We start from the raw sequence: 24913 nt of genomic DNA on the forward strand, positions 1-24913 counted from the left end.
TCTGGTGACCTATGATGTCATGTCTGGTGTCTTCCGTAGTTTTAACAGGAGAAAGAAAAGTAGAACATGTACAATGCAGTCAACCTGGAACCTTCTTAATGTATAAGATTTGCTCAAGAAAAAACAGTCTTGAGCACAAGGAGATAAAATTCCTCACCAAGGGCTTGCTGCAGCAGCTTTTGTCTGAGAGAAGCAGGGTGGGCAGAACACATATCACGGTTAGTGAATCAATGTGATGGGCAGTTTTAGATGGCAGCTTTCTGGCCATGTTCCTCAGTTATTTGGCCAAATACTGCCCAAGCATTGCTGGGAAGATCTTTTGTAGATGTGATTGCAGTGCATCATCAGTGGACTATAAGGGAGATTGCCATAGATAATCTTGAGGAGCCTGAATCCATCAGCTAGAAGGCCTTAAGACTAGAACTAGAAATTCTGCCTGAAGACAGAGGGCTAGTCTGGGCTGGAGAGCTCCAGCTGGCCTTTCTGGTGACCTCTTGTCCCTTGGATTTCCTGCTTGTCTGGTGAACACACATCAGGTAAACCAGTTCTTTGCAACGACTTTCTTGGTGTGTCTATTCCAGTAATGGGCATCGATGTTGGATGAGAACTCTTGTATTTTTGGAAACTCCCTGATTGAGTCAGTTACCTCTTCAAACGAATGCCTTGCATATCAGTAGTTGTGCTGTCAGTGTGTGACACACACACACACACACACACACAGAACACAAATCTAGAGCACAAGCTCTAGACCAGATCAAGTGACTCCAAGAACCTGCCAGGCTGGGTGCTCTATCTTACTGGAATTGCTCGGGGGTCAGGCCCTGGATGGCAAGCCTGGATGTCTGTGTCATAGTGACACCTGCTGAGTCAGCCTCTGGCCCTGAGGGCTTAGGCAGAGTGGTTAACAGGAGTTCGCTGTTCTTGTCTCTACTGCCTGTTCATTTCCATCTCCTATGTTTTCCTGTAAGGCTTACCAGCGGGTAGAGGCTGCTTCCTCCAACAGTCACTCCAGTAGGGAAAGGCTCATCCTTTAGCCTGGCCTTTGTAAAGCAGTAGCTTTTCTGCAGAGGGCTGCATAACATTCTGTGTCCCAGTTTCTGTTACAAAGGGCGTGGCACCCAAATTATTCCCTCTTGACTCCAGTTGCCCCATCTCTTTGAGAAACTCCCAGTGGTGACCGGTCACCATGTTGCTTTTTAAGTGGCTGAGGGGGAACCCGTCTGTGGGCTGGGATTGTGGGCCGTTCACTGCCATGTGAGGAATTCATGTACTGAGGAGCCAACGCCCAGTTCTCAGATTCTTGACCCGGGAACTTTCCCCCTTGATGTTTATATCTTTGTCTTCTAGTCCAGTGTTTCAAAGTCTACATCAAGAGTTGTATTAGCGGGGCTGGAGATATGGCCTAGTAGCAAGAGTGCTTGCCTCATATACATGAGGTCCTGGGTTCAATTCCCCAGCACCACATATACAGAAAATGGCCAGAAGTGGTGCTGTGGCTCAAGTGGCAGAGTGCTAGCCTTGAATAAAAAGAAGCCAGGGACAGTGCTCAGGCCCTGAGTCCAAGCCCCAGGACTGGCAAAAAAAAAAAAAAAAAAAAAAAAGAGTCGTATTAGCCAGGGCTGGAGCTTATGCAATTGGTGGGTTCGGATTTTATTTAAAAGTAGTCATTGGATCAAGAATCCACCACTCTGATACTTGTTGTGTGTCCTGTGCCTAGCTAACTTATGTTAGCTATGTTAACTGGGGTGCAAGGGTTGTAGCTAAATGTCTTTTAAATTCTGTTTTGGAATGTAATGGTGAAAAACCCAACACTTGTAGACAGTTTTTAACACATTAGAGTTTTCTACATTGACAAGTACACCCCAGTCAACTCTCTGTTTGTGAGCAGGCCTCAGAATACAGTGCCTTTTCCCTATCTTTTGGCAAGTACTGAAACTTGTGGTCAGTGTACTTTTGTACACTGAAGGCCTTGTGCTGTTAAGCAGGCCCTCTGGCACTTGAGGTACACTCCGAGTCCCATTTTCTTTATTATTCTGTTTTCGTAGTTTCAAATGATCTGTTTAACGGTGCTCATCCTCTTTCACCCTCCTTGCTAGCCTCACCTCCTCCCTCTAGTACCCACTCCCTAACAGGGTCTGTTTTTCTAGCCCCACCCTCCCATCCCCCAACTGATCAACAGCTCTCATTGAGGCTTTTATTATCAAGTCCTATTTTTTTTTTAAGTTATAGCTTTGTATTATTCTTAAATCATCCTTACCCCATTTTTCCTCCTGTAAGATTGTCCAAACAAATCCCCTTTTACAGCAGGTCACAATACTCAGATGCCACTCTAGGTTCAGGTGTTGGTGGTAAGTAGAATTCTGGCCAAAAGAAGTGTGTGATAATAATGGGATGTCCAATACTTTGTATCCTTATATTGTTGGGCTTTATTATGAGTCCTAGGTCCCTCTGCCCTGATAAGCAGAATTTTGGCCATAAGAAGTGTGTGATAATAATGGGATGTCCAATACTTTTGTATCCTTATATTGTTGGGCTTTATTATGAGTCCTAGGTCCCTCTGCCCTGATTTTTAAATGTGAGAGAAGGAATGGTAATTGGTAGAAGTGCTGGGCCTCGGTCTACCTCCCCCCCATCTGCATGGGAGGGGGTCCTGGGCTTGTCTGTCTCTTCTGTGTGGGATCCATACTCGCTCTCTCACGCCTCCTGGCCAGTAGAGGTTAATCGCGGAAGCGGGGTCCCAATGTAGCCTGGGTTCCCGTGTGGTTGTGAGACCCCATGCCCGCCAGCCCAAGGAAAGACACGGGCGAGCCTCTGGGGCGTTCTGTGTATTCAAATGAGGAGCCAACAGATATACCCCCAAAGGCGGGCACAGGAGAGGGGCCACTGGTTGGCCACAAGGGCTGTCCCTCAAGTGATGTCAGGGGACTTCCTTTGTGGGCGGAGACCCAGCCCCCCAAGGATTGGGTTTCTGGGATCCCCCGCCATTGCACACGTGGTGGCCCCCAGGGGCGGGGGCTTCTCTTCCTGTTAGAGGCGGAAGGGGAGGGGATGGGCTAAAGCCAGCTGTGGCCTCTTAAAGGCACAGCTGTCCCCAACATAGAAGGAGTAGTTGTTAGGTGTTAAGGGTTCAGTCATGAAACAGACATTTCCATCTCTTTCATTCTGTCAGAGTTCATGATCGAATGAACAGTATCAGAAGCTCCCAAACCAAACCAAACCAAAAAGCTGATACCACATCTAATGGTTTCACATAGAAAACCTAAGGTCATTTTTTTTTCTTGGTACAAGCAAGCCAAATGCAGGAAGATAGGGAGTGTTGAGGTTGATGGAGGAAGGCAGTGAATTTCCTCAACATTCATTAGAAGTTTCTGCTGTTAACAAAAATAGAATTCACTTCTCTGATCAGTTAATTCAGTGTTAAGAATATCACAAGTTAAAACATTCTCACACATATCATTTTACATGTCGGGTGGCTCCATCGCTGAGCTCTGCCATTTTCTCTGCCAGACACTCAGTTCTGTGGGACAGAGCAAGTCTAGATTATTCACAGTGTTAGCCATAGCTGGTGGCACTCTACCGGGCATGTAGTGAGTACACTCATTGAATGGGTGATTGAAAACGTTTGGAGCCTCTGCTTCCTGGGTACCTGGGCTTTCCCTTCAGTGAACTTCCTTTTCTTGCCCCTTGTGTGACATTAGTCTCCCCCTTTTCTGAGAAGAGTTTTCCAGATTTCCTTGGAAATTTTAAGTTTCCATTTTTCTTGCCACTAAGACCAGTATTACAGGATTATAAGGTAGCAAAAGTCCCTTAAAAAGCCCTGCGACCTTCAAGCTCTTGTTCCTCATTGTGTGTGACTACTGGGTAGAGAGTAGCCATTCTGTGTCGGCTCAGACATGTGACAGAGCCCCTTTCATATGGAGTATACACAAAGACTTCCCTATGGTTTGCAGCTGCCTTAGTCCTCCGCCCCCACCTCTGCCTCTACTCTAGCCTCAGTTGCTCGGCCAGTTACACAGACACCATCCATTCTAGATTGTACTGGAGACTTGTGTCCAGAGAGTTTCTTGGGAGATAATGTCTATGAGGCTGTGGAGGAGGCAGGATTGGACAGATGATGAAGAGCTCGTGTGCACTCCATATTCTAGCCAAGTCTCCGTGGAACCTGGTGGCCACCTTGGAGCTATGATGACCCTTCAGAAATGTCCATCTTGGCTTGCTTACTTCCGCTCATCCTCAGGACTCAGCTTAGATGTTGACAAAGTTTCCTTGATTCATCAAAGTTTCCTGCCCCTTCTTTGGACCCCTGTAGAACCCCCGCTCTTGCAGGGTAGCACTCACTTGTTTTCGTTACAGTGTATTTTGGCTTCTGTGAGGGCAGTGACTCTGTCCAACTTGTTCTATCCTTAGCACCACACAAGACGCAAAAACAAATCTGTTTCATGAAAAGCATCTCATTTATGTAAAGTTGAAATTGCCTCAAGTATCTCTATAGCCTGTTTGGTAATGATGCTGAAAGGAGTTCTTAATCTCTCAGTTTTCCTTAAGACTTGACTGGGTTTTCTATGTCTTCTTTGATCAGTTAACCAGTTGGTCATTATTATTATTTTTTAATAATCATACCCACTGAAAGCATCCAGCTTCGTCTTTTAAGCATATAGGACACATTCAGAGTTTCTAAGTCTTGGAGCTGGGTGAGAATATCAGAATCATTGGTTTTGTTTGTCCCAAACATCTCCAACAGGTGATAACAAAATGGGTGACTACAAAAATGTTAGTATGTTAAAGGAGACATGCTTGAGAAATGAAAACTGGCTACTTGCCATCACTGATTGTGTCATATATAAGGCAGAGGCCACCCATACATTTTCTGTGTCTTCAGAGAGTCACCTTGAAGGTATTGATGTCATTATTGCTTACTTTTGCAAGATCGTGCACAGGATAACTGGGTGTAGGTGTCTCACACCTATAATACTAGCTATTCAGGAGGTTGAAATCTGAGGATTGAGGTTTGAAGTCAGCCTGGGCAGAAAAGTCTGTGGGACTCTTACCTCCAATTAGCTACCAAAAACAAAAAAGCTGGAAGTGGAGCTGTGGCTCAAGTGGTAGAGCACTAGCCTTGAGCAAAAAAGCTCAGGGACAGCACCCAGGCTCTGAGTTCAAGCCCAGGACTGGCACACACATAACACACACAAAGGATTATGCAAAGGAAGCTGGTGAGGGTTAGCATGGTTAGCCTTGATAAGTTCTCTGGCTTGACAAGAAACTAGCTAGGCTCCGATCTCCTGACTGTTGGCACAGGTCATGACATTATAGGGAGCTCTGATATCTAGACTTTTTCAGGGAATCCAAATGGGTGTCAACTGTTGGAAGGCAGGCCAAGTAAGGGGATCCAGAACACATTGTTTTAAAGAGTGAAGAAAAAAAAGGGAATGTCTTGATATTTGCATTTCTCTGTTTTCTTGGTTTGTGTTGAGAACTAACACCACATCCACTTTGAAGAATATGGTATAAGTGAAGACCCGCGAAGCAGGTTTTGTAGTTACTAGAGAGATGAAGGGAGCCTTAGAGCAGCTGCCTTTAGGATGCAAAACATGTGGGCCTTGTTAAAACTGCAGACCTAACTTTCTGTGAATTGATGCTGGCCGTAGTTGTTTTTCTGTTTGTGATGTTGACCTTTTGGGAAGTTGGTGTCAGCCCTTTATTAGTGACTTAATGGCTTGCTGTACATCCTTTGAAGAATCCCGATCTGCGATCCAAAATGACACGTGTAGGTCTTACTGAAACTACTAGGGGCGCAGCCTCTTCCATTCTGGCATAGTGCTGTCTATTGGGAAATGCTTTGATCTAATGTCAGCCTTGTGTATTCTCCATTTGTGGAGCAGTGGATTAAGTCATTAAGAAACCAGTTTTCTCTTCTCTGCTACCACCGTAGTTCAGCCCTTACTATTGAATAATATGATGTTACCCTTCTTATTAAGAGGGTTTTATTTTACTCATAGTTTTGTGATTTTGAATCATTAAAGGATATCATTACATTTGTCAAATATTTTTCTGTGGCGATGATTATGGTTGGTTTTCCTTCTTATTAATGTGGTGTTACTTTTGATTATTGCTTTTGAACTATCCTTGCATTCCTGGGATAAACTGAGCTGGTCATGGTATTTACCCTTTTCCTTTTAATATACTGTTGATTTTGGTTGGCTAGTATTTGTTGGGGATCTGAGATTGTATTCTCAGGGATGCTGACTTCCAGTTTTCTTTTTTTTTTGTGGTCTTTTTCTCTGGTTCTGATATTAACACTAGTGCTGGTCTTATAAAGTAACTTTGAAAATATAGTCTCTTCGGTTTTTTTGGAGAGTTTGAGAGTGTTGGTGGTCATTCTTTAAATGTTTAGTACAATTTTTCAGGGAATTCAAATGATCCTAGCTTTCTCTCTAGTGAGAAGTTTTGATTCTTCATTCATTCCTTTTATATGTTATACACCTGTTCACATTTTCTATTCATTCTTGTCAATTTGGGGCATTTATGTGCTTCTAGAAATAATTCTGTTTTATGTAGGTTATCTTATTTGTTGTAGGGTTATTCATGGTTGTATGATTATTTTTATTTCTGTACAGTCTGTAGCATTGACCTTCTTTCATTTCTGAGTTTAGTGGTTTGAAGCTCCTCTTTTGTTCTTAATAAATTCAGGTAAGAATTAGTCAATTTTGTTTTATCTTTTTCAGAAAAACAACCATAGTGTTTGACTTTTCTCTATTTTTTCAGTTTTGTATTTTTGTTTCCATTTCAATCTTTATTGTTTCTTTCATTGCACTAGCTGTGTATAGTTTTTTCTAAGTACTTAAGGTATATAATTTGTTCATTGATTATTAACCGACCTAGATTGCTTGCTTCCTTCCATTTTTCCTGCCTTCCTTCCTCCCTCCATTACTTTCTTTTTTCTTTCCCTTTTTGGTATTGCTTTGTAGCCAGCTTGGCCTTGAACTTACCATGTATCTCAGACTGACCTCAAACTTCCCAAGTGTTGAGATTACATGTTCAACTTTTTTTTGTTGGTGTGCCAGCCCTGGGGCTTGAATCCAGGGCCTGTGCAATGCTCTTGATCATTTATTTTGTTCAAGGCTAGCTTGATTACCAGCTTTCGGAAGAGTGGGAAATGAATTTCTATTGTCTACAACTCCCTCCTTGGTGTTTTGTTAAAGCAGTCTGAACAGACAAAGACGTGTGCAGGTAAGAAATACCTGCAGCACTCACACTGGTAACAATGGTAAGAGGTCAAGTTCAAGATTTATTACAAAGCCCCGATAGCCAATGGGCAGGGAGAAGGTTGGGAATGAAGGGGAAATTCCAAGTTTAAGACATCATCAGAGTCTGTAGCATACTCCTTATCTCTCTTCATAGGCCACAACATGACTGACTGAGTGAAAGGGGCATGAGCTGTGAAGTCCATTCTGGGATCATATCCCCAGCTCCTTCCCTCATGGACAATGTGGCTGGGCTTTAGCTCTGAGTCCTGATGGTATCTTGTGTGGACTGCAAAGAGCAGACATGATCTTACAGGACTGAGAGGAAGACTTAGCGGGGTCAGTCATGTTAGGTGCTGTTTTTTCCTGACACCTGCGGTACCTGGATGTCTCCAGAGAAGAGAGCCACTCTCTGGTATTCACAGTATGAGCAGAGGTCAGCAACACTGCACCTCGAGCCTGATGCCACTTGGTAACCATCTCAACTGCAGTTCTCCCTACCCTAGGGAAAAATCGAGACTATCCAATGCCTGTCAGGTGTGGGGTCCTCAGTAAGTCCTGGTGGCATGACTTCTTTGGCCCACGCCAACATTTCAGATGTGTTCTCTGGCATAAGTGGCTACATAGACATGGGCTGTCACTGATAGGCTGCTTGTACCTCCTGCGCTTGTCTACTGTGAGTGCTCTTGAAAAGCATTTGTGATCATATGGACATAGCTATTGAGATCATCTGCTAGGACTATCCTAGTCTTATACTGATTTTATTACCAACAAGGGAGACCATAGAGTTTGTTTCTTTGGGTCTGGTTCACTTCACCTAGTATGATTGTTTCTAAGTCTTTCCATTTTCTTTCGAATGGGGAAATGTCGCTCTTTCTGAAAGAAGCTTAGAATGTTATTTTCAACATACTATGTGTAATTATTTCTTTTTTCTTCTGTTCATCTTCCCTGTGATTTAGCCCCTGTTGTCACTGTATTTGATTCTGGTACTCTGGGTAGTGTGTGTGTGTGTATGTCTGAATTAGGGAAGGGGAACATTGAAATGGTGAGAAAAAGGGTAAAAGGCAAACCAATACAACAGCAATACTTCCAAGACAATATGTTGTAAACTAACTGTATAACTCGGTGGGGGAGGGGGGATGGGGTGGGAGGAAGATGGGAGAAAAATGAAGGAGAGGGTAACAAGTTGGATAAGAAACATACTCACTCCCTAATGTGTGTAACTGTAACCCCTCTACTTCACCTTGACAATAAAAATAAACAACAACAACAGTGACAACAACAGCAGTATTTGGGGATGCCTTGGGCATCCACACACAGTTATAAGTGGAATTGTTTCCCATTAGGTGTTTGTGCTTTAGACCCACCCGATGGCCTTTCACATAGGTGGTTCTGTTTTCTGTAACTGCAGCTGAGGGGAGGTTCTATATGGAGCAGAAGTCTTAGCCCAGAAAGCACGCTGCTAGTATACTCATGATTGCATTAAACAGCTGATAACAGTAACAAGTGAAATCATGCTTTTTCCTATCCTGAGACTTGTAGCTTGGTATTTAGTGACTTCAAAGTAAAATATAACGCAAGGACTTCTTGAGCACTGTGTAGAAATGCAGACGGACCGGGCACTGTTGGTTCACACCTGTAATCCTAGCTACTCAGGAGGCTGAGATCTGAGAATCGCAGTTCCAAGCTAGCCTAGGTAAGAAAGTCTGTGAGACTCTTTGCTCTCCAATTAAGCACCAGAAAAGCTGGATGTGGGGCTGTGGCTTAAGTGGTAGAGCACTACCATTGAGCAAAATAAAGCTCAAGAGATAGTACTCAGACCCCTGAGGTCAAGCCCCAGGACTGCCACACACACACACACACACACACACACACACGCACACTCACACAGAAGAATGGAGTGTTGATGTATGCTAAAACATGACTGAACTTTGAAAACACTGGTAAGAAGGGACCAGTCATCCAGGAATCACATATTGTTTGATTCCATTTATATAAAGTGACCTGAATAGACAAATCCATAGGTACAAAGGGACGGAAGGTAGATAATTGGTTGCCAGGGAGACAGGGAGGTTGGCAGGACACAGCGCAGCAGCTAATGGGTACAGGGTCTGAGGAAAGGAGATGATGAAAAATGTTCTAAAATGGATTGTGGTGATGGTTGCACAACTATAAATGTGCTCCAAACTTATGACCTGCTACTTTAAAGGTTATTTATACAGTAGGTGAGTCATGCATAGTTCCACACTGCTAACGAAGAGGGCAGTCACAAAGGGGATAGTCAAGTGGCCAATGAAACAGGAAGATTTAAGCTCTCCTTCTAAAATGGAGATAAACAATCCTTTTACCTAACATTTTCTGAAGACTTCTTAATAGCAATAATTGATACTGACTAGTGTTCAATGAAAATGACATTCTCCAGGAACATCTCCCTTCTTTTTTCTTGTTGGCTAATATTCCACTGTATGGAAAGATCACATTTTGCTTCATTATTCTTTAGCTGATGGGCATTTGGATTGTGTTGACTTTTTGGCTGTTGTGAATCGTGCTGCTGTGAATAAACCCGTGTGTGCAGGTTTTGGTGTGGACAGATGGATGTCCTGGATACCCAGAAACCTCGGAACGGCTGGCTCCCATGGTAGCTCTGTGTTTTACTCCTTGAGGAACCACAAGACCGCTCTCCCTGACAGTGATGTAGTTGCCCCCTTCCAGCCCCTTTTCAGGTGCTCGTTTTGTTTTGACGAGGGAAGTTGTCAGAATGAAGCTGGGCCCCCGAGGTGCTCAGGTCACCCCAGTAGGGGCTTTGTTCTTCCCTCCCTCCACAGGCCTCCCCATCTGAAGCACTTGGCCTTGGCCCTGGCCTGTGACATAAGCATCTGGGCCAACTTCCTGTCTCATGGCTCAAAACCTCACTTAGAGAACTGAGGTGTAAATGAGATGGAGATGTGGCACCCACTGCGGACGGAGACCAAAGTGGCCTCTGGCCATGGCAGAATCTCTGCTTCTTTGCCTAGTTCACCAAAAGCGCACTAGCAGACTCTAAAGATGGACAGTTGGTTTCTGTTTTTGTTGTTGTCGTTGGTCCTGGGGCTTGAACTCAGGGCCTGGGCATGGTCGCTGAGCTTTTGTGCTCAAGGCTAGTGCCCTACCACTTTGAAGCATAGCACTACTTCTGGTGTTCTGGTGGGTAATTGGAGATCCCGCTTGGGCGGGCTTCAAACCACGATCCTCAGATCTCAGCTTCTTGAGTCGCTGGGGTTACAGGTGTGGGCCACCAGTGCGCGGCTGGTTTCTGACTTTTGAATTCTGTTTTCGAAGGAAACTGACAACAGTGGTCTCTGTTTTGGTGTTAGCCCAACACGTTGCCTTTTTCTCATCCACTACAGTGAGGTAAAAACCAGGAAGATTTGTTTAAAGTGTCCAAGACGTGGACTTGAACTCGGAAACTGACACTTTGCTCATTGGCTAGTGCCCTTCCAACTGAGCCATGCCTTCAACCCCACGTAAACCAGGAGAATTTTAAACAACCATTTATGCAGGATGCATGCGGTTTTTCTTAGAGTCGAGGGAAATCAGTAGGGCATGAATTCAGGCACACAACACGCCACTTTTATTTATCCTAAGCATTTTAGTGCTGATGGTAGTCATCTCTTAATTACTCGTACGTGGAAACACTTAATTTCCTATGTCCCTGTGGGAGAGGGCTTGTATCCTGGGTCTGAGTCTCTCTCTCCGGGGGGAGAGGGGCTCCATTTTCCCAGATCACTATCTCCTGCAGAGCCATTTTGCTGCTGTCCTTATGTAGGTCATATGTGCATGTGGGTACATGCATACACACACATATACAGACATTTTCCAAGGCCATCTGCACATCCACAAAGCCCCCGAAGTATTGATAGGAGGGTGACATAAACACCGGGGAGTCAGTGAATGAACAGACACAAAAACGTGTGAACAGTGAGGGTGGAGAGCAGTTCTAGCTCCTGTCACCGCGGCCTCTTTCCTGTGTGGTCTTTCTGGATTATACGTGGGTCAGAAATGATTCCATGCTGCATTGCATTTTGAGTTCCTTTTGGGTCTGACCTTGGTCCGGTGTTTCTAGGCTTTCTAGAGCTGTGCCCTGGGCTCTTGGTATTGACGGCCATCGTGTCCCTTGCCCTCCGTCCTTGGCTCACGTGCCTTGAAGCCCAGCCCCCTTCCCTGCAGTCTTACTCCTCCTCGGACACAACTGTCTTTCTCCCTCTTGGAGTCCTCACGCTGACACCACGACAATGTCTCCGGGGACTCTTTGGAAATGTATGCGTGCCATCATCTAGCACCTCTGTGTCTCGCCCCTCAGTGCCCTCAGCCTGCCTCCCTGAAGCTGGGACTCTCAAAACGCAGACGCTTCTCTTAAGTACTCTGCCTGTCCCAAGACCTGCTTACTGACTGCACCGTGGCAAGGGGGAGATGTAGTGAAGAACTTCTGATGTGAGTTTAGAACAGTGTTTGTCTCGTGTTACTATTAAAAAGAAGAACTGGTGTATAGGGGCAGGGAGTTGAGACATTTCTGTACAGCGTGGCATTTCAACACGTATTTATAAATGATTGTAAATTAGAATTCTGGCACCTCCCCCAGACCGTGGAAGACATTGACTCCATTTCTTTCTTTGATGTTAATGTCATCACGCACTTTAATTATACACAGCTTTTGATCGCCCCCCTCATTGTTATTAATCCTTGTTTTGTGAATCGAGTATTCATTTAGATTTACATACACACGTGTATTCTTTCTGTGTTTTCTTGGCTTTCATTTGGACCTTTCAATAGGGGATCATTTTTTTCTTTCTTCCTGAAGATTTCTCTCTAGTTCCACGGGTAACATTTGTATGCTGCATCTGGCAATTGTGAGCTGATGGCCCTCTTGGCTCAATAGTTGGTGATAGGCCATTAAGTAGCTTAAAATGAGTCCGGACAGGAGTATTTACAATATAGAAATCCGCCAATACTGACTTCAAGGGTTTTCTTCCTTGGTTCAGCAATTACCAACATACCTCTGGTTGGTAGCAAATTCTGTTATTGTGCATGTGAGTGTCTTTATTTTAGTCCATTTCAGGATATTTCCATAAAGAGTTTGAGCTGACTTATTTTATTTCAACAACTCTATTGTTTTTATCGAGATCTGAGCTGTCACTCTTCCGGCTGTCCCTTCCCCTACCACCCATTTAAAATAATGCAGCCCTTCCCCCTTCCGTAGTTTTCATTCTGCCTGACATCTTTGTAACTTGATGTTCTCTTTATGGGAACTTCTCTTTTGGTACAATTCTTCTAACTTCATTCTTTCTTCCTCTTCTGGGATTTCGCTCACCTGTATGTGAATGTCACCACCGTGTTCCTCGGACCCTTAGGTTCCTTTTTTGTATCTTACCTTCCCCCCCTCCCAACTCGTTTCTGCTTACATGTTTTCATTGAACCCACCTTTCACATGAGTAGTTCCACTGGTGTTTTATATACTGTTAAACTCTCTCCGAATTCTTAGTTTCAGTAAGTAGTCTTGATTTGTTTTTCTTTGTTAGAGTTATCCACGTGGCTGTCATCTATTTTGGAAGCTGCAGTAATCGTGTTACCTGTGGCCTAATGTTTATTTCAATGCTTGGTCCTGCTTCTTGGTGTACCTGGTAATCTTGGACAGAATGCTGGACATTTATTCAAGTTGCAGGCCATGTTCTTTTCCTGCATCAAGAACCTATCCTTTCTGTCTCCTGAGGGGATGGGGTGTACCTTACCCTTCAACAATGGGCAGATCCACTCAGCTTGAGACTAAGGCTTTGTGTGGAGGTGTCCAGGTTATTCTTTCCTCTTGAGAGCTTTTGAGTGCTTGCTCTGGGCAAGTGTCCATCACAGTGGTGGAGGGTCTGGTTAGGCAATCAAGTTCCCTGGGTTTGAATCCTGGTTCAGCCACATACTGGTTGTATGGCTTTGGATCATTAAAAACAACAACAACAAAACTTGTGCCTCAGTTTTCTTAGCTTAAAAAATTGAGATACCAGGATTTATACTTATTTTTTTCATTTTGGCAAATACTATTTTATGTGATCAGAGGTACATGGGCATTGTGCCTTTGTGTTCATCCCCTACGAGTATCCTCCTTTGGTCTCACTGTGTGTGAATGATTAGCCTGGTGTATTGAAGATCTAGCATCTACACATGAGAGGAAACATGTGCTGTTTGTCTCTCTGAGCTTGGCTTTCCTTATTTAACACAATTTATTCTAGGTCCATCCATTTTCCTGCAAAAGACATGTCCTCATTCTTTCTAGTGGCTGTGTAAAATTCCATTTTGTATAGGTACCCATTTTTTTGATCCACTCATGTATTCTTTTATTCTTACTTTTGAAGGGTTAAATGACACAAGCTACCGGAAGCATACAGCTGCATACTTAATAAGAAATGAGTGCGTAAAACATGCGATGATAGAGTCGAAACTTTGCATGTAGACCTGGGTATTGCCTTGGGCTGTTTTGTGAAAGTGGAGTCACTAACAGGTACATCTACTTCAACTCTGCTTCAGCCAGATGTAAATTAGTGCAGTGGTTACAGCTTTCCAGCAGTAGCTGTGCCATGTTCCTTCTATCTGAGCCCCACGGCTGTTACCTGCAGCTTTGCAGACTTTTTGAAAAGCATCAGTCATTGTTTTAGTTTTTCTTACTGGTGAACCTTATTAGTACTGGTGGACCTAATTTGTTCATTGGTCATTTCATGTTTGATTTTTCTCCCCATACTTACTTTTTTCTTTTTAACCTTAAAAACTCTTTTTTGGTGAAGGTGATATACAGAAGTTATATAGTTATGTGTTCATACGTTCCTTGCCAAAGCCAAAGATTCATTTCAGTATTTAACCGTCTTCTGTTTAGGTTGCAAACTTTTTCTCATGTATTTTCAAACCTTGATTATGCCACCCCTTGATGTCCAGACATCAATATTTATTTATCGAATAAGAGCTTTTAACTTTTCCCTTAAACTTAGGAGTCCCATCTCTATCTCTCAGTCGCATACATGTGTGCATTTATTTATTTTAACATTGAATTCTTGACTTAAACCAGACTCTTATTTATTGATGATATGAGGTAGAAATTCTATAAGATTTTCTTTTTAATTACTTAGCTATCTAACCAACTTTATTGGATCTACAGTCTAAGATGATGTTTATGTGACGTACAAATTCTAGCATATATAATATATATGTATACACACATAGTACATATATTATGCATATATAAGTGTATTCCTGTGTTTTTATGCAATTCCATTTTTGTGCTTCTACACTACTCTAGTGTAAATGGTAGTGTGAGGTCTAAATTCTCTTTTTTCTTTTTTTGGTTATTAAAATTTTTTTCTGGGCTATTTCTGGTTTTTACTGATACTAAATAATTTTGTTAAGTTTTAAAAAATCCAAGTGGAATTTTGATTGAAACTGCTTGAAGTTTAAAGTTAATGCTGAGAAAATCAACATGTTGATAGAGATGAAACTTCCCATCCACAAATATGAGTGTCTACAGTTATGGTAAATATCACTTAAAGACATATAGCTATGTCATGGATTTCTTCATTTAATCCTGCATATTTTTTGAAGATCTTATACCAAATTTCATTGATTTCTTAAATGACAGAAACAACCTGTTAAAAATAAAACTTACATTCCTTAGAAATCAAGAACGCATAGATTATAATACATCTTTTGTGGTATATTAGGATATGTTTGCCAAAGAGAAATTGTAATGTTGAATATCTTTTGTGTAAATATTTCTTTTTTATTATATTCGTGTAGTTGACATGCAGGGGGGTTACAGTTACATGAATCAGGTACCATCAGTTCAATTCTTTTTGAATCAGGTATCCCTTCCCATTGCTGTCTCCCATTCTTTCCCTCCTGTCCCCATCCATAAGATACCCAGTTCGTTTTCCACACAGTGTCTAGTGAGAATCACTGTTGTATTTGTTTATCCTTGTTGCACCTTTTATATGCCCTTAACTTTTTTTTTTTTTTTTTTTGTGCCAGCACTGGGAGCTTGAACTCACAGCCTAGGCACTGTCCCTGAGCCTTTTTGTTTACGGCCAGTATTCTACCACTTGAACCACAGCTCCATTTCTGGCTTTTTTGGTAGTTAATTGGAGATAAAAGTCTCCTTTACTTTCCTGCTTGGGCTGGCTTCGAACCACAATCCTCAGATATCAACCCCCTGACTAGGTCGGATTACAGGCTTGAGCCACTAGTGCCTGGCTTCAATACTTCTTGTTAAATTTATTTTCGGGCCTTTCGTATTTCTGTTGTGTCTTAAATAGGATTCTTTCAGATTATATTTCCTAACTGCTTATTGCTATTCTTTCTTTATTTGGTAATCAAGTGTGTGTGTGTGTGTTTTAAACTTTCTACTCTTTATAAGAGCTTTCACTTTATTCTCTTGGGATGCTGAAGAAGTATATGCTAATGTATGCAAGTCGCATTGTTTAGTTAGATTCTCTCAGATAAATGACTTACCTTTCTGCTTTCTGTCTTAAGGCATGACTTAGAGATTCTAGGACAACATTAAAAATAACGGCCTGCGTTTTTTTCCCCCGGTGGAGTTTTAGGGCCCGGCAGGCCCTGCACGAGGCCTTTCCAGATGCTTTCTGAGCCCCGGTGTATTCTTCTGTCTGGCCGTTTCTGATTCCGAGTTCCACTGTGCAGAACTGGGAGGCACGGAATTGGAATGTAGGACTGCCGGGCTGTACCGGGCCGCGGACGGCAAGTGCCGCCGCCTCACCGGCGCCTGGGCGTTTGACTGGACAGGCCCCGCCGCCGCCGGCTGCAGCAAGGCCGTCCACAGAGGCACTGCCCCGAGACCCGCGGCCCTGCCCACCCCTCTGCCTTCCCCCAGCCGCCCTCCTGCCTTCTGTGACTGCAGCCAGGGAAACCCCGACAGACAGTGGAACCGTGGCCTGTCATCCCGAGCCGGGATGTGGCTCGGCCATGTTTCTGGTTACTAGACGCCGCCCCTGTGGTTGGAGGTCGGCGGCAGGTGGGAGAGAAGGGGCAGGCGGGGCCTTGGTGCCTGTTAGGGGGCAGAGTTCTGCCACTCAGTGACTCACCGAGCTTCCAGCTCCCACCCCCAGGCTGTGAGCTGGCATTTGTTCCAGGGCAGGTGTGGGTGGTGGTGGTGTGGCTGGCAGGAAGTGAGACGGAGGGAGCTGGCGAGGCCGGCACCACTGGGAAGGCAGCGTGGGGGGCTCCCCGGGGTGCTGGGTGCTGTCCTGAGCCTCTGGTTCTGAGTACATCTGTGGACCTGCCCTGCTGGGATTTGGCTCTTGGTCTTTGTCCTGTGAGGCCTTCATGGCCTGCCTCCCTCCCTCCCTCCCTCCCTGCCTCCCTCCCTCCCGGCCCAGTTCCTTTAGCCCTGGCAGACCTCTGGTCTTTCTGTTGTCAACCGTGGCAGAGTCAAGGTAGACCTTCCCATGGCAGCCCCTTGTCAGCATGGTCCATCCATAGCTCCTCGGCTCGCAACACCAGGACAGTCCCTAACAAGCACGGTCTCCCTGCCTCTCCCCCAGCCCCTGGCCGCCCCTGCCCCGCGCTCTCTGCAGCTCTGATTGCTCTAGGTGCTTTATGGAGATGGAGTTGCATGGGGTTTTTGTGATCAGCTTATTTCACTCAATGTAAAGTCTTCAGGTTTATTCCCGTGTCACAATTTCTTGTCTTTTCAAGGCCAAATGACATTGTAGTCTCTCTCTCCATTTTCCCCTCCCCCCCAACATATGTATGTGTGTGTGTATCCGTGTGTGTATGTATATGTACCACATTTGTATTTATTGACTCATCCATTGATTACCAAACTGGGTAGATTCCTCTTTTTGGTTATCGTGAATAATCTTTCAGTCTTCTCTAGCTATTATCAATACGGGGAGCGAGATTCCTCCTAGTTCTACTTCCTCTGAGGCTGGGACGACAGGTCCATGCCACAGTGTCCCGCTTTCTGTTGGCTGAGATGAAGTCTCATGTACCATTTGCATGGGGCTGGCCTCAAACGTCGACCCTCCCAGTGTCCACCTCCCAAGGGTCTAGGTTATAGCAGTGACTCACGGTGCCTCCACTGGCGAGCACTTTGTAGCTAGGTCACAGGAGTGAGCCTCTGTGTGCCCCTCCAGCCAGCACTTTCTCTCTAGATTTTCACAAGTATTTAACATTTGCCACTATTATCGCCTCTATTTTTGAGATGAGGAAACAGGTGTGGAGAAGTTACATGATTTGTTCCCGGGTTTCATGTCAATAAACAGCTTGCTTGCGTTGTAGTCTACATACCTATAATGCGTGCACCTATAATCCAGTACACTTGGTGCACATACTTGCCATTTCAGCACTTGGGAGGCTGAGGCAGGTAGAGGAAGAGATTGAAGCTGGCCTGGGCTACATAATAAGATCATATACACACTCACACACCTGTGTATATGGAAGCTAGGTACAGTGGCTCCCGAGTATAATCCTATCTGTGTGGGAGGCTGAGCTTGGGAGGAATTATGATTCAAAGTCAATCCAGGCAAAAGTTCACGAGATCCTATTCCAACAGAAAATGCTGGAGATATATATATATATATATATATATATACACACATATATCTATATCTATATCTCTCTATATAGTATAGTCCCATTGTGCACGCCTGCCATCCCAGCTGTCAAGGACCCACACATAGGGGATTGTGATCCAGGATGGCCTGGATTAAAAACCAAAAAGACCCTGTTTTCACAATAACTACAGCAAAGAGGGCTGGAGGCATGGCTCAAGTGGTAGATACCTCTCTAGCAAGCATAAAGCCTTGAGTTCAAACTCCAGTACTGCCACCCCCCCCAACACACAACTATTTATAAATATATGCAGATATTACCACAGGCAATTGTAGAACTTTTTTATCACCCCAAAAGGGACTCTCTTACCTTTTAGCCTTCACCTCTTTATTCTTACACACACACACACACACACACACACACACACACACACGTCCCTGGCCCCAGCGCTAGGCAGCCCCTCACTCTTTTACCAACTGTCTCTGTAGGTTGCCCGTCCCCCGAGATGGAGCCATGGGCTTGGTGCAGTTGCTGTGGCTGGCTTCTTTCACTTAGCTTCATGGCTTGTCCAGACCATAGCATGTGTCAGAGCCATTTTTTTTTTTTTTCGGACTGTGGGGAGCTGCTTTCTGAATCCGAGTACTTTCAATCCAGGGTCCCAGTGTTCAGCCACAGTGCCGCCACCTTGCCTCCTTCCCTTCGGGGGTTGGAGTCAGCTTTGTTCCTCTGCTCCCCACCGATGTGTGGTTCTCAACAAGCCCTTAAGTCAGTTGCACGCTACTAACCCAGAACCACGTGCATCCCGTGGACTACGCCCTGTTGAATGGACTGCAAATGAGACTCATGCAAGTCTTGTTTATCTGTATTATATCTGTGGTCATGGTTATGAGTCCAGTTTTGTCTAGAAATGCAAACAGACAGGTGGGAAAAGGTTGATGAAGGGCTCTGAATTCTAAACGTACTGATGGTGCCAGCGGAACTAGCAAGTGAGCATTCTTTAAGACGGGGCTTTTCACAGACGGCCCCTGGGCGGGGTGCCGGCAGTGACCACAGTGGGTCCCACGTCTCAGAGTTGATGGGCTCTGTCATATGGGTTGGTGGCCCTGGGCCTGGGCGCAGAGGCAGAGTGGACCTGGGTGTGGAATGATGGAGAAAGGGGAGGCCCAGGCTAGACCTATGGGAGCCACCAAGTTCCGGGCCTTGGTGATAGGTCTCAGTCTGCTCGCTTCCTTCACCCCAAGTCTTGTTCTGCCCGTGTTGCCTGTTCTGGGTGGTGGACAGAAGGCGAGCCAGTGTTGTGGCTAAAAGAGCAAGCTACGTGAGAGAGATCCCAGGTGGGTTGAGCAGTGAGTGTTGTGCTGGTCGCAGGGGGCAGGGCTCTGCAGGGACCGGCGTGGGGAGCAGAGTGCTCGGGGATTTCTGGGAGCCCCTGAATGGAGGCCTGTCCCTGGTATCCTTGTGGCCCGGGAGGACTTGATGCCTGTTGGTGGCGGGTCCATGGAGACCTCCCTGATTTAGGTTGAAGAAAGACTCGCACCGGATTGCACAATTGCAAACCAGCCCTCCAGGGAAGGTGTGTGTGTGTGGGGGGGGGAAGGATCCAGGCTATGCCTCTCTCTCCCAGAATGCATTCCTAAGTGTGAGCAGGTAAGTCTGCTGCCCCCAGGCCAGCACCGGAGCTCGCCGATTCCGAGCTTACGCAGGGCCGGAGGACGGAGCGCCAGCCCAGGCCTTGGATTGCCTAAGAGCCAGCCTCCCTCGGGGCAGGGCTGCCTCCCATCCGCCCTCCTAAACCGACTTCCCTTTTCTGCCTCTCCCTGAGGTGGCCTTGCTGGCCGGTGGGCCTGCTGGGTATCTGGTTTCTGGATCTGGCCTCGCCCCCATCACCTTGGGCGCTCAGCACGCTCTTGCCTCCCCGGCTCACCTTTATCCCCAATCCTGTGCTCCGGCCCCCACCCCCACTCCTTGTTGCCTTGGCTACGGTAGCTCCATCTTGAACCTCTGTTCAACCCCATCCAGATTTACAGATTGGTCAAATACAGTCTCAGTGGAACTCCACTCAAGCACTGAGCTTTTCCACAGGATTTCCTAGTAGAGCCTGCCAGAGGATTCAGTGTTATCACTGCCGTCCAGGTACCTAAAAGAACGGAAGGGGTTCGGTACTACCACCTTCATTGATTGTGGCTTTGTTATATCATAAGGCTGGTTTACCTGCCACCTTTATTCCTGGTAAAACTTGGTTAGCAAAGCCCGTCTCCCATTGAGAGTGGTGTTGTGAGCCTGGTACGTCTGCTGTCTGGGACGGACGTAACAGCACATCACAGAGCAATCACTGCAGCGCGGCGAGAAGTGGATTGGGGGGTTAGAATGGGAAGGCTCAGCCCGTCTGCGGAGTGGCCGCACTGGGGGAAGGCGGCACTGCAGAAGAGCAGCGGGAGTCACTGCCCGTAGAGCTAGAGAAAAGTCATCCCGTGCGTGGTCCCCTGGATCTGATAGGGAGCCTCGGAGATTCCCAGAGATGGCCGGGCTGCTTTGCTTTTCAGAGCACCTGAGGGCACTTTCCCTTCCACCGGGGGAGCAGCTACACCGGAGCTTCCTGTCACCCCTGGGGAAAAGCGCCTCCCAAGGGCTCTTTTCTCTTGTGCAGGTAGCCTTTCTGTTTTCTGTCTTTTTTGATCATTTCTGTTTGACTCGTCACACTCCTTCTTGCCTTTCATTCTTGAAATATGGTTTTCTTTAGTTCTTCGAGTATTTATTTCAATAGTAATTGTTTTGAGTTCTTTTTCTACTAAGTTCAACAGCTGACCTCCTCAAAGATGGTTTCTATTTACTTTTTTTTAAAAGTGTTCTTCTTTTTTTGGATGGGGGTCTTACTGAATAGCTGTCTTTAAGCTTGCAATCCTTCTCAGGGATTGGATTGCAGGCATGTCCCACCTTTCCCGATTCTCTTACCTACTTCTTATCCATTCATTGGAAGTTCACATTTTCCCTTCATGTCTCGTAACTTTTGGCTCCAAGCTGGTCATTTTAAGAGAATACATTGCAGTGAATTTGGGTAGTGGTTCTTTCCCTCCATCTCTATCCAGAGCTTGCTATTTCTGTTTGGTCGCTTATTTATTTAACAACTAAGCTGAGTTAATTCTATGAAGTCTTATTTGCCCTGTATGGTGTAGCTCCTGGTGACCTTCCTTGCTCAGCTTTTTTATGTTGTCGTTTAGCCAGGTTTTCCAGAACTTGCCCTGGATCAACATTTTGGGTTTGTTTTTTGGTGCTAGTCTTGAGACTTGAACTCGCGGCCTGGGTTCTATCCCTGAACTTTTTTGGCTTAAGGCTAGCACTTTACCACTTTGAGCCACAGCACCACTTCTGGCTTTTTCTGAACAGTTGATTGGAGATAAGAGTCTACGGACTTCTGTACCGTGGCTAGCTTCAAGCTGCACTCCTCAGATCTCAGCCTCCTGAGTAGCTAGGATTACAGGCATGAGCCACTGATACCTGGCCGAATGCAAGGTTCTTACTGGTGAATGATGTACTATTTAACATCCTTTTAGCCAGTTAATTTCTACTCTGCCTTTGTGTGTCTTAGAGGGTGGTTTATTACTCAGTATTGGGTTAGAAGTTTTTCTCAAACCCCTTGAGCTAATAAGGCGCTATCTTTTGTTGGTGGATAGTGGCGGGGTGAGGGGTCATGATTCCAAGTGTGAAATCATGATTTTATGATCTCTGCCCCTGGCTCGGATGCCATCTTAGTGGGTGCAGCCTAACCCTTATGCCTGGGTGTCTGGGCTCAGAAATGAGCCCTATTCACGTGCCTTGTTCCTTTGTTCATCGTGAAGTTTGTGACGGCTCTGCCATTTGGCATGTCCTTCCTAGTTTTATAGAGCTATTGGTTCACCTTGGAACTACTCAGCATCAAGGGCTCCTTTGTTTTCAACAGTGTCTTTAATCCCCATCTTCTCTCTGCCCCATTCCAAATAAAGTCAGTTCCCGGAGGCATCGCCTGCTGCTTGCCAGATTTGGGTAGAACTTCCACCGCACAGAGGGGACAGAACTCGCATCTTGTGGAGCGACAGCTCTGTCTTATTCCCAGGCCCGGTGAGACGGGATGGTAGCCCCTCTGAGTCTGACCCTCCTTCTTGAGATGCCCACCTCACATGCTGCATGGGTTGGGGAGACACTAAAGCCCTCGCCTTGGGTACCCCTGTCTGGCCTGCTGTAGATCCCAGGATCGATTCTGTGACACGGGGAGTCGTGGGGGAGGAGATGAGAGCCCCCCTCCCTGTAGAGTGGAGCTCAGCCAGGAGGAAGGAGAAGCCCACGATTCTTGTCCGCGTCTCCTGTAGTGCAGCACCTGTAGAGAGCTGGGCCGAAGCTTGAGGACAAGCTGTAGATCAGGGACACAAACTCCCCACGTCTTTACTGCTGAGATTCGGTGGTGTTTAATAACATTTAAAAAATGCTTCTCACTTTGCTGTCTGCACTTGGGACAATTTTCAGAGGCTGTAAATGCTTTGTTGTTGTTGTTGTTGTTGGGGAGAGCGTCCTTTGAACCCTTCTCACAGCCAGCCCTTCCAGGAGTCCAGCCTTTCTTTCTTCTTAATCATTCTTTTAACTTATACAGACTTTCACCTTAGAATAATGTCAGGTTTGTGACAGAGATAGCACAGAGAATCTCCTGTGCTCCTCGTCCTGTTTTCTCTGTTTGCGTCATGCTTGACTGTGGTGCGTTCGGCATTACTAAGGATCCACCATCATCGTCATCACGATTATTATTACTATCATTATTACTATTGGCAGCTAAACTCCACACTTCATCTTACTGCCCTTGGATTTTTCTCTGACGTCCCTTTTTCAGTTCCAAGATTTGGGGCTCAAGGAGTTTCAGGTTGGTGGGAGAGAAAGATGAGCGGGAGGCGTGGCTGCGGCCACACACACCTGCTCGGCTTGGGCGACTGGTAGCCCATGCGCTCGTGAGACCGCAGCCCCCGAGACCACGCAGAAGGTGCAGCGTGACATCACAGCCCAGGGCGGAAGGGAAGGCCGCCCGGGGACTGGGAGATGGCAGAAACCGTATGTGTCGGGGGAGTCTCTGGTTCCCAGAGCACTGAACAGAGCCGCAGCTCACTCGGGAACTTCATAATGACGGTGTTTATCTTATCTATGACTACAGGATGTCGGGTGAAGTTTCACCGGGAATACAAAGCAAGCAGGTTGTGAATGGCCACTGCCCCTTTGGGTTCTGTTGAAAAACAATGGGATGTATAAAATTGTGTGTTTAGTGCAGCGGGGCTTCAAAACTTTTCACAAGGAAAGAAACAGCCCAGGGACCCATATTCAGAAAACACGTCTGGCTCGTTCGTAGAACCCCAGGTTCTATGCAGAGTAGCGTGCTTCATTTCACGTTGCCGCGGCCTCCTGGGTCTGCGGGGCCACGGCAGATTACCTATTTCGGATGTATTTGACAGTTTCAAGGAATACTGAGCAGATATTTTGTAGACTGTTGCTCAGTCCTTTTTAGTGCTGTCTACCTCATGGCTAGATTGGGCTGTGGGTCTTGGGAGAGAGAGGTTAGAGGAAATGGCTTTTTTTTTTTTTTTTTTGCCAGTCCTGGGGCTTGAACTCAGGGCCTCAGTGCTGTCCCTGAGCTGCTTCTGCTCAAGTCTAGAGCTCTGCCACGTTGAGCTGCAGTGCCACTTCCAGTTTTCTGGGGGTTAATTAGGATTGCAGGTGTGAGCCACCAGTGCCCTGCCCAAGCAGCCACTTTTCTGAAGAGCCACTGCTTCTTTTTTTTTTTTTTTCTTTGCCAGTCCTGGGGTTTGAACTCAGGGCCTGAGCACCGTCCCGGGCGTCTTTTGGCTCAAGACTAGCACTCTGCTATTTGAGCCACAGCGCCACTTCTGGCCGTTTTCTGTATATGTGGTGCTGGGGAATCAAACTCGGGGCTTCGTGCATGCTAGGAAAGCACTCTACCACTAGGCCACGTTCCCAGCCCCTTTCACTACTTCTTTTTAAAGAGGAGAGTGGGGAGAACCTAGATCTGAACTCTACTCATTAACACCCCCCCACACACCCAGACACACACACACACACACACACACACATCTTTTAGCATAAGCTAAAGACCAGTCACAATTTAATAGAGGAAAATATCTCAGCTGGTGTTCCATTCAGTAAATACGGAATCAGTGCCGGCCTCAGTACCCACATCATGTTTTCAGTTACTTAAAACTTACTCTAATGAGAATTTCAGCTTTTGAAACACATAGTACTTAGAAACCCATTCATAATTTAATGTTATTTTGGTAAGGTGTTATAGTTAAAATTGGAGCAGATCGTACAGCTGTTTGTTTTATTAAAATCAATCTCTATTTTACAAACTCCTTTTCACTGATGGTTTAAAAGCAAATGCTTTTCATTGGGAGAAAAACATATGGACGGATATTGATTTGAGTCACTAAATGCTGATCAAATAATTTCTCAATGTTTATGTGCAAAGTTTCAAACACACATACATGGAGAGAATCTTTTGTTGCATTCTGGTGAACATATCACCTGCCTTCAGCAGGTGCAACTCCTAGCCAATCTTCTTTCATATAAACCATATATGTATGCATGTATGTTTATGGATTAGTAGATCATTTTTGAACTTGAACTAGACTGTATGCTTCTTTGGTGACTCAAACACACATAATGCGAAGAGCTCAAATTGGCCTCTTAAGACCAAGTGAGTGTCTATTCCATAAGAGAATAGAGACATGAAAGATATTTGTGACACGTGGGGGTTCAAAAAATGGGAATCTACTCATTGGCATCATAGAATTCAGATTCTAGATTCTGCCCTTCTTTTTTTTTTGGCCAGTCCTAGGCCGTGAACTCAGGGCCTGAGCACTGTCCCTGGCTTCTTTTTTGCTCAAGGCTAGCACTCTGCCACTTGAGCCACAGCACCACTTCTGGCCATTTTCTGTATATGTGGTGCTGAGGAATCGAACCCAGGGCCTCATGTATATGAGGCAAGCACTCTTGCCACTAGGCCATATTCCCAGCCAGATTCTGCCCTTCTTGACTAACAGGGTGGGTGCTTGTCACTAAAG

General features: G+C 45.6%; 1 protein-coding gene and 1 long non-coding RNA gene across 2 annotated transcripts in view; both read left to right on the top strand.

Annotated features, from left to right (window-relative positions):
• Cdyl2 (chromodomain Y like 2) overlaps positions 1–24913 on the top strand; it is a 91642-nt gene that overhangs the window by 8475 nt on the left and 58254 nt on the right. The gene's annotated exons all lie outside the window — the stretch shown is intronic.
• On the top strand, positions 72–19408 carry LOC125358153. Its single transcript, XR_007212273.1, has 4 exons — positions 72–692; positions 7782–7788; positions 15628–15640; positions 19396–19408. It is a non-coding gene; the product is annotated as an uncharacterized LOC125358153 (long non-coding RNA).

This window comes from Perognathus longimembris, chromosome 10 (genome assembly GCF_023159225.1).
Source record: "Perognathus longimembris pacificus isolate PPM17 chromosome 10, ASM2315922v1, whole genome shotgun sequence".
Taxonomy (NCBI): domain Eukaryota; kingdom Metazoa; phylum Chordata; class Mammalia; order Rodentia; family Heteromyidae; genus Perognathus; species Perognathus longimembris.